The following is an 8306-nucleotide window of genomic DNA, read 5'->3' on the forward strand; positions in this document are numbered from 1 at the left end:
CGCACTGGCGATCCTGGGCTTCAACTAACTATTTTTTTTGTTGTGTTTTACCGTGTCCAGTTTCAACCCACGTGAGTTCCAGGTTTGCACAGGACCCTGATCTTTGCCTGGAGTAGATCAAACAACAGCAGTGATCTTCTTCCCAGGACTTGTCTCTGGGTTACCATGTCTTATGACTCTGCCCAGCTCCTGCCCCCCTTGGCCATCCACTTCAGCCTCCTGGCCCTTGAATGAACAGCCCTGGGCCCTTGGGGACAGCCTGGGAGACCCTCGCCCTGCTCCAGATCTCCAGTCCGTGTGGGCATTTTTAGGGGAGTCAAAGCTCCAATCCCAACCATCGGAATATCATCCCGGGTCGGGACCATTCAGGCATCCCTGTGGTGAGACAACCTTCTGGTTTGGGCTCTTTAGAGGTAAGTATATCAATGTCAGCTATGTATGAAAGATCAAGTTTCAAACTTCCCGTTTCTTCCACACAGATTCTCAGCCACTTTGCCACCTGTGCTTGTCTCGAGTAACAGAAAAAGTTCCCCTCCTTCGTTCAGAAACCATCTCCAGTCGACTTCTACCAGAGCAGAAGCCCTGCCAAAGCTGGTCAAACCACTTTGGATGGAAACTGGGTGCGGAAGTGGTGAACAGCAACAATGACTATGGAAACAACGGCATGGGCCAACATTCCTGGATGCAGCGTGGCATGAGGAGTCTGTGTAGATACCAAGAGGCCAATCCACCGCAACAGACCCCCGAGATAAAGCTTCCTTTGGAAACCGTTAGGGTGATCAGGAAGGCCACCAGCCAGGGTGGTGGGTGCTGTTCCTGGCTTGGGGACCTCCTCCCCCTGCTGAATGAGTTGGCTCTGGAGGGAGACCAGGGGCTGCAGTGGGTGTGGCAGCGAGGCCTGGATCACAGCCCAGGAGTGCTGACGGAGAACAAGGCCTAACGGCTTCCTGAGTGGGGCGGTGGGCGTTGCCATCAGGAATGCCAGGCTGGCATGGTCTGGAGGTGTTTCCTAAGAGAAGTTGCACCCCTCCCAGCGCCAGGACACACCCTGCTCAGGGAGTTCTGGAGACTGTGTTTTCCAGTGCTCCTTCAAGGGGGCACAGCACGCTTGTGCACAGGAAAACAGAGAGCTTAGCAAGCTGAAGAACCAATTACGACGGACGTGTCAGAGTGAGAATAATCCATAAAGTGACACAGCTGTATATGCCAGTTGCACACGCTCTACACAACTCTGACAGACTTAAAGAATGACACAGGACAGCGGCAACAGACCAGTCTTACACACCACAGCAGGTGAGCAAGCACATATTCATATGATTCATCCCCTTCTGTCTGTTTCTCTGCTGTCTCTCTTTGTGTCTCTCTGTGTCTCTCTGTGGGTCTCTCTGTGTTTCTCTGTTTGTCTCTCTGTGTCTCTTCTGTCTCTCTCTGTTCTTTAGGTGTTCTCTGTCTCTATCTGTCTATGCTCTGTGTCTCTGATGTGTCTCTGTGTGTCTCTGTGGTCTCTGTGTCTCTCTCTCTCACTGTCTCTTCTTCTTTCAATCTCTCTCATTCTCTCTCTCTCTCTCACTCTCTCTCTCTCTCTCTGTCTATCTCCATGTTGTTGAGCAGGTTGCTACAGTACCTTGAAGGAGGTTGAGGTTTAGAGTTAAAGACACGGAGAGGAGATCTGGTTCGATGCTAAACGGGGATGTGGGTGGCGTTTTGCTACGACCTGTTTGAAACTGCCAGCGTGGGAAGGATGCGGAACACTGCAGTTCCATGCTTGTGGGGGCTGTATTGATTCCTCGATTGCCCCCTGAACAGCGGCATTACCTTCAACAAGGGGAAAAACTGGTCTGGGCAGGGGGCCAGGCAGAGGTAGGACTAAAATACATTGTTGACTTATGTTGCAAAAGCAATAACACATGCAAACCTCAAAACCACTACAAATGTTAAAACATTGCGTTATATTTAATGTTACGTTAATCCACATTAGTCTATTTCTCAATTGTTTGTTTTGTATTGGTAATATAACTTCCAGAAGTATTGAATTAAAACATTTTCTGCACGTTTATTTATATAAAATGCCACCATTATTCAGACGTGTTTTGTATTTCTTCTGACAGGCCACCTGCAGCAGTGTGCAGTGAGAAGCTGTCCCACAGGCACTCGTAAGGCTTACAGAAAGGAAAGCCTGTATGCTGTTATGACTGGTATGTACCATGTGGGATGGAGAGATCCAGTAATATCACAGGTAAATATATTAATGCATTTTAGGGCTACCTGCATTACTTTCAAGCTCTGTCACTGCCCAACAAGACTATAGATGTGGGAAAAACACATGACAACCACTGATTCATGGGAATGAATGACGTTCTTAATCTCCTTACAGATTCTAACGGCTGCTATCGATGTACTTGGAGTATTGTCAAATGAAAAAAGGGACCGTTTGTGTGTTTGAAACCAGTTGAATTCCTCTCCTATGAAGAATGATGTGGCATAGTTCTGGTGTTTTTTCTCCTACTGGGGTCTGGTGTATACTACTCTGGTGCTGTTGTGTTTTCAATTCATAAGGACACCCCATGTCAGGGGCCAAAACTCTGAGTCTGAGCTGGCCTGCTGGCTCTTCTTCCTGAGACTCTGTTTTTCTGTGTTCTCTTTACCTTTCATTGGCGGCCTCTGAGTTGTCCTGTAGGCTGCGTCACACACGTTTGGCATCACTTTCGTCCTCTGCATCTCGTGTATTTGGGGAAAACAATGGTGTTGATGGCCTCAGAGGTACCAACTTCAGCAGTAATGTCATGAAAATGTATCGTTCCCTCCAACAGAGAGACTCAGGTTCGTGGCTTTCACTCTCATAAAAGGGTCCTGATTGTGTTCTTTGTTACGTTCCCTCCTTTCCCCTACAAAGAACATTGAAGACCTATAAGGAAAATCATCTAGAGTTGTGTAGCTGGTGCACTATTGGTAATAGCTCTGCAAGGCTGCCTGTTGGGTATTATAGGACTCCTGCTCTCTTGTGCTTTTGCTGGCTTTTCTGGCTCGAACCTGCCTGATAACGTCAATGAGGCCAAATCATCACCTTCAGCATGCTCATATTCTGTGCAGTCTGGATCACCTTTATCCCAGCTTATGTCAGCTCTCCTGGGAAGTTCACTGTAGCTGTGGAGATCTTTGCATTCGGCCTCCAGTTTGGTTTACTTTTCTGCATTTTCTCCTAAATTGTTTCTTATTTGCTGAGAGCCAGCCAAAACACCAAGAAACATTGATGGTGAGACATTCAATGACAAACGATATTAAAGAAACATATTTGAGGGAAAGGGCGTCACCAACCCAAAGGCCCTTCAGGATGAATACTGACCATTTGACCTATCAAAGTCTTCTACTAATAAACAACAGACACATCTATTTCAAAAAGTCAGTCATGGGTTAACCTCATCCCCAGGTCCAATTGATACAAAAAAATAGAGCCTGTAAACACTGTGCAAAGAGTGGACTTGAAAGGGGAAGGGTTCAAATCAAGGCAGGAGAAGAGGAGATCCTTGCCTACAGTTTTGACTTTGAAACTGCAGAAATCTCACAATGATCAGATTACTTTTAGGAAGGTAATTGATTTGAGTTTTGCATATAACGTTTACGTGTTGAGAACTAGTGCTGCATACTTTTCTGATTTCCCGATCTCACTTCCTTGTTTAGCTAATTGTTTGGTAAGGCCATGGTTCTAGGGTTTATGTTGGTATGGTGATGGACTGAGATTAATCAACCAATGTAAATCCGCTCCTTGCCATGGTCTCCATTCCTGTCTCTTCATGAGACATTGTGAGAGACGGTTCGAAAGAGAAAAGACCTTTCCTGTGTGAACAAGATCTTTAATGGGTACATAGATGTTCAATAAGTCCAATAAGTCCTGAAACAAACATTCCAACAGTCACATATATGCAAGCGCCATACTACATGGGTGTGTCGCATATTATGAGAGTCATACAATAATGAAAGCAGAAGATAAATCTCAATTTTTTGACATAGCCGATGTTTCTCACTGCTCTACCCCAGCGGCCACTGACCAGCCTGGTGTTGCTTTCCCCAAGGCGGCACGTCAGTAAGGAGGAAATTCAGGAAACTAGACCCTATCCCAGAGAGGTTTTAAATGTGGTTTTAAATTGCCGTAATGACAGCTTTGCCCACTCTTGGCATTCTCTCATCCATCTTCATGAGGGATGCTTTTCCAACCGTCTTGAAGGAGTTCCCACATACTTTGAGCACGTGTTGGCTGCTTTTCCTTCACTCTGCAGTCCAACTCATCCCAAACCATCTCAATTGGGTTGAGGTGGGGTGATTGTGGAGGTCAGGTCATCTAATGCAGCACTCCATCACTTTCCTTAGTCAAATAGCCCTTACACAGCCTGTTTTGGGACATTGTCCTGTTGAAAAASAAATGATAGACCAACTAAGTGCCAACCAGATGGGATGGCGTATCACTACATAATGCTGTGGAAGCCATTCTGGTTAAGTGTGCCTTAAATTCTAAATAAATAACTGACTGTGTCACCAGCAAAGCACCATCACACCATCCCACTTCCTCCTCCATGCTTCACGGTGGACACCACACATGCAGAGATCATTCATTCACCTACTCTACATCTCACAAAGACACAGCAGTTGGAAGCAAAAAATCTCAAATTTGGACTCATCAGACCAATTGACAGATTTCCACCAGTCTACTGTCCATTGCTCATGCTTCTTGGCCTAAGCAAGTCTCTTTTTCTTGTTGGTGTCCTTTAGTACTATCAGCAATTCGACCATGAAGGCCTGATTCACTTAGTCTACTCTGAACAGTTGATCTTGAGATGTGTCTGTTACTTGAACTCTGTGAAGCATTTATTTGGCTGCAATTTCTGGGGCTGGTAACTCTAATGAACTTATSCTCTGCAGCAGAGGTAACTCTGGGTCTTCCTTTCCTGTGACGGTGTCACGCCCTGACCATAGTAAGCTGTTTTTCTCTGTGTTGTTTGGGGCGTGATAGTGAATAGAGTGGGTCATCTAGGTTTTTGTATGTCTATGTTGGCCTGATATGGTTCCCAATCAGAGACAGCTGTTTATCGTTGTCTCTGATTGGGAATCATATTTAGGTAGCCATTTCCCCTATTGTTAGTTGTGGGATCTTGTCTACAGTAAGTTGCCTTTGTGCACTCCAGTAGCTTCACGTTTCGTTTGATGTTTTGTTTCGTGAGTTTCTCTTTATTAAAATGATGTGGAACTCTATGCACGCTGCGCCTTGGTCTCATCATTACAGCATGGCAGCGGGCCTCATGAGAGCCAGTTTCATCATAGCTTGATGGTTTTTGCAAATGTTCCGTATTGACTGACCTTCATTTCTTAAAGTAATGATGGACTGTTGTTTCTCTTTCCTTATTTGAGCGTTCTTGTCATAATATGGACTTGGTCTTTTACCAAATAGGGCTATCGTCTGTATTCCACCCCTACCTTGTCACAAATATAACTGATTGTCTCAATGCATAAAGAAGGAAATAAATTTCCACAAATACATTTTAACAAGGCACACCTGTTAATTCAAATGCAATCCAGGTGACTACTTCATGAAGCTGGTTGAGAGAATACCAACAGTATGCAAAGCTGTCATCAAGGCAAAGAGTGGCTATTTTGAGAATCACAAATATACAATATATTTGATTTGTTAAACACTTTTTTGGTTACTACATGATTCTAAGTGTGTTATTTCATAGTTTTGAGTCTTCACTATTATTCTACAATGTAGAAAATGGTAAAAATAAATTAAAACCCTAAATGAGTAGGTGTGTCCACACTTTTGATTGGTAAGGTCAGGTGAAGTCGGAAGTTTACATACACCTAGCCAAATACATTTAAACTCAATTTTTCACAATTTCTGACATAATACTAATAAAAATTCACTGTATTAGGTCAGTTGGAATCACCACTTTTTTTTTCTGAATGTGAAATCAGAATTATCAGAATAATAGTAGAGAGAATGATTTATTCAGCTTTTATTTATTTCAATACATTTCCCATTTGCAACCAAGCTTTAACTTACTGACTTATGTCTTGAGATGTGCTCTATATATATATCCACATAATTTTCCTGTCCTCATGATGCCATCTATTTTGAAGTGCACCAGTCCCTCCCGCAGCAAAGCACCCCCACAAATGATTGCTGCCACCCCCGTGCTTCACTGTTGGATGGTGTCCTCGGCTTGACGCGTCCCCTTTTTCCTCCAAACATAACAATGGTCATTATGGCCCAAACAGTTCTATTTCTGTTTCATTCAGACCAGAGGACATTTCTCCAAAAAGTACGACCTTTGTCCCCATGTGCGTTGCAAACCGTAGTCTGGCTTTTTTATGGCTGTTTTGAACAGTGCTTCTTCTTTGCTGACGGCCTTTCAGGTTATGTCGATAGAGGACTTCTTTTTACTGTGAGTATAGATACTTTTGTACCTGTTTCTCCAGCATCTTCACAAGGTCCTTTGCTGGTTGTTCTGGGATTGATTTGCACTTCTCGCACCAAAGTACGTTCATTCTTAGGAGACAGAACGCGTCTTCTTCCTCAGCGGAATTACGGCCGCAAGGCCCCATAGTGTTTATACTTGTGAACTATTGTTTGTACAGATGAACGTTAGTACCTTCAGGCGTTTGGAAATGCTCCCAAGGATGAACCAGACTTGTGGAGGTCTTCCGACTTCAACTATACTGGCATCCTTGCTCTATACAATGGAGTGCGATGGAGCGAGATGTTCTGTTTTTCTTTTCAAAACTTGTGATGACTATTTTTACCCTGTACGCACGTGCAACTAACCCAGGTGAGTTTAAATTACACTGTAAACGTGTATCATTACTACCAACCAAATTAATTTGGACATTCTTTATTGCCGCTGTCATCTTTTAAATCAAATGTAAACACTAAATGTTTCTATTTCAACTTCAACTTAATTTGGATAAATAGTGAATAATGCACAAGATGGCCAATATTTGACGGTATCTGTATATGATACTGTGTCCCTGGATGGGAAGCTGCTATGTTATTGTTGTGTTAGAGGAACGATGGGCCTTGCGGTGTTTCCTCCCCTGGGGCTTGCCTGTGGCATTAGCAGCAGCTCCTCTGTACCTGTAGAGAGTCATCCTACTGCCTGTGTTGTGTGTGTGTGTGTTGTTGTGTGTGTGTGTGTGTGTGTTGTTGTTGTGTGTGTGTGTGTGTGTGTGTGGTGTGTGTGTGTGTGTGTGTGTGTGTGTTGTGTGTGTGTGTGTGTGTGTGTGTGTGGTGTTGTGGTGTGTGTGTTGTGTTTGTGTTGTTTGTCAAGGTCCTGCGTGTCTGCAGCAGGTAATCTGTCTGTCTGCATGGTCTGTCTGTTTATCTGCCTGTCTGTCTGTTTGTCTTCCTGCCCTGTGATTTTGTTTACACATTAACATCTTGAGAAAGCCTGTTCTCTTCGACAATGTCCTCATGTTCATGTTTGAAAATCTTTTATTTGACAAAAGGTTATAACAAACTCTTGTTGAATGTGATGTATTTAAATGCACACAACACTAAAACACACAAGTGACTTATATTCTTTAATAATGTGGAACATGTTTTTACGAACATTTATCTATTACTGTCTCAGATAGGAGGCATATTCTAAAATATGTTAATAACTTATAATGTTAATGATATATTGTGATAATGTTATGTTATAACGTACATCATTGGATGTCTTCCCCATTATATGTTTCTTGGTGTTTTGTCTGGCTTCAGCATAATAACGAAACATTATTGAGAAAACATGCAGAAAAGTAACCAAACTGGAGGCCTGAATGGCAAAGATCTCCACAGCTACAGTGAACTTCCCAGGAGAGCTGACATAAGCTGGGATTAAGGTGATCCAGACTGCAAAATATGAGCATGCTGAAGTGATGATTTTGGCCTCATTGACTTATCAGGCAGGTTTCGAGCCAGAAAAGCCAGCATAAAGCACAAGAGAGCAGGAGTCCTATATCCACAGGCACCTGCAATGAAGCGTGGGTAGTTTCCATTAGTGACCAATGTGACACAATCAACTACTCTGTATACTGTTACAAATGACAGCCTACAACATCTAGCATGCATTTACAAAATCCTGGTGTCCATACAAGGAGCTGTTGTTGATAGTATGTTGCCTGTCTGCAGGGTAGCGAGCATCATAGAGACGAACAGTAACTCACTCCACACTGCCATCCTCCTTCGGCTGCCAGGTTGACATGTCATACTGGCAGTCACTCCCCCATCCTCAACCCTCCTTTGTCTTGAAACACTTTTTTCATGTAATTGAGAA

General features: G+C 43.6%; 2 pseudogenes; both read left to right on the plus strand.

Annotated features, from left to right (window-relative positions):
* The first annotated feature begins 434 nt into the window (after positions 1 to 434).
* On the plus strand, positions 435 to 1135 carry LOC139022748 (vomeronasal type-2 receptor 1-like; annotated as a pseudogene).
* Positions 1136 to 1247: 112 nt separating this feature from the next.
* LOC139022749 (extracellular calcium-sensing receptor-like) lies at positions 1248 to 2911 on the plus strand (annotated as a pseudogene).
* The last annotated feature ends 5395 nt before the right edge of the window (positions 2912 to 8306 follow it).

Source organism: Salvelinus sp. IW2-2015, linkage group LG22 (assembly GCF_002910315.2).
Source record: "Salvelinus sp. IW2-2015 linkage group LG22, ASM291031v2, whole genome shotgun sequence".
Classification (NCBI taxonomy): Eukaryota; Metazoa; Chordata; class Actinopteri; order Salmoniformes; family Salmonidae; genus Salvelinus; species Salvelinus sp. IW2-2015.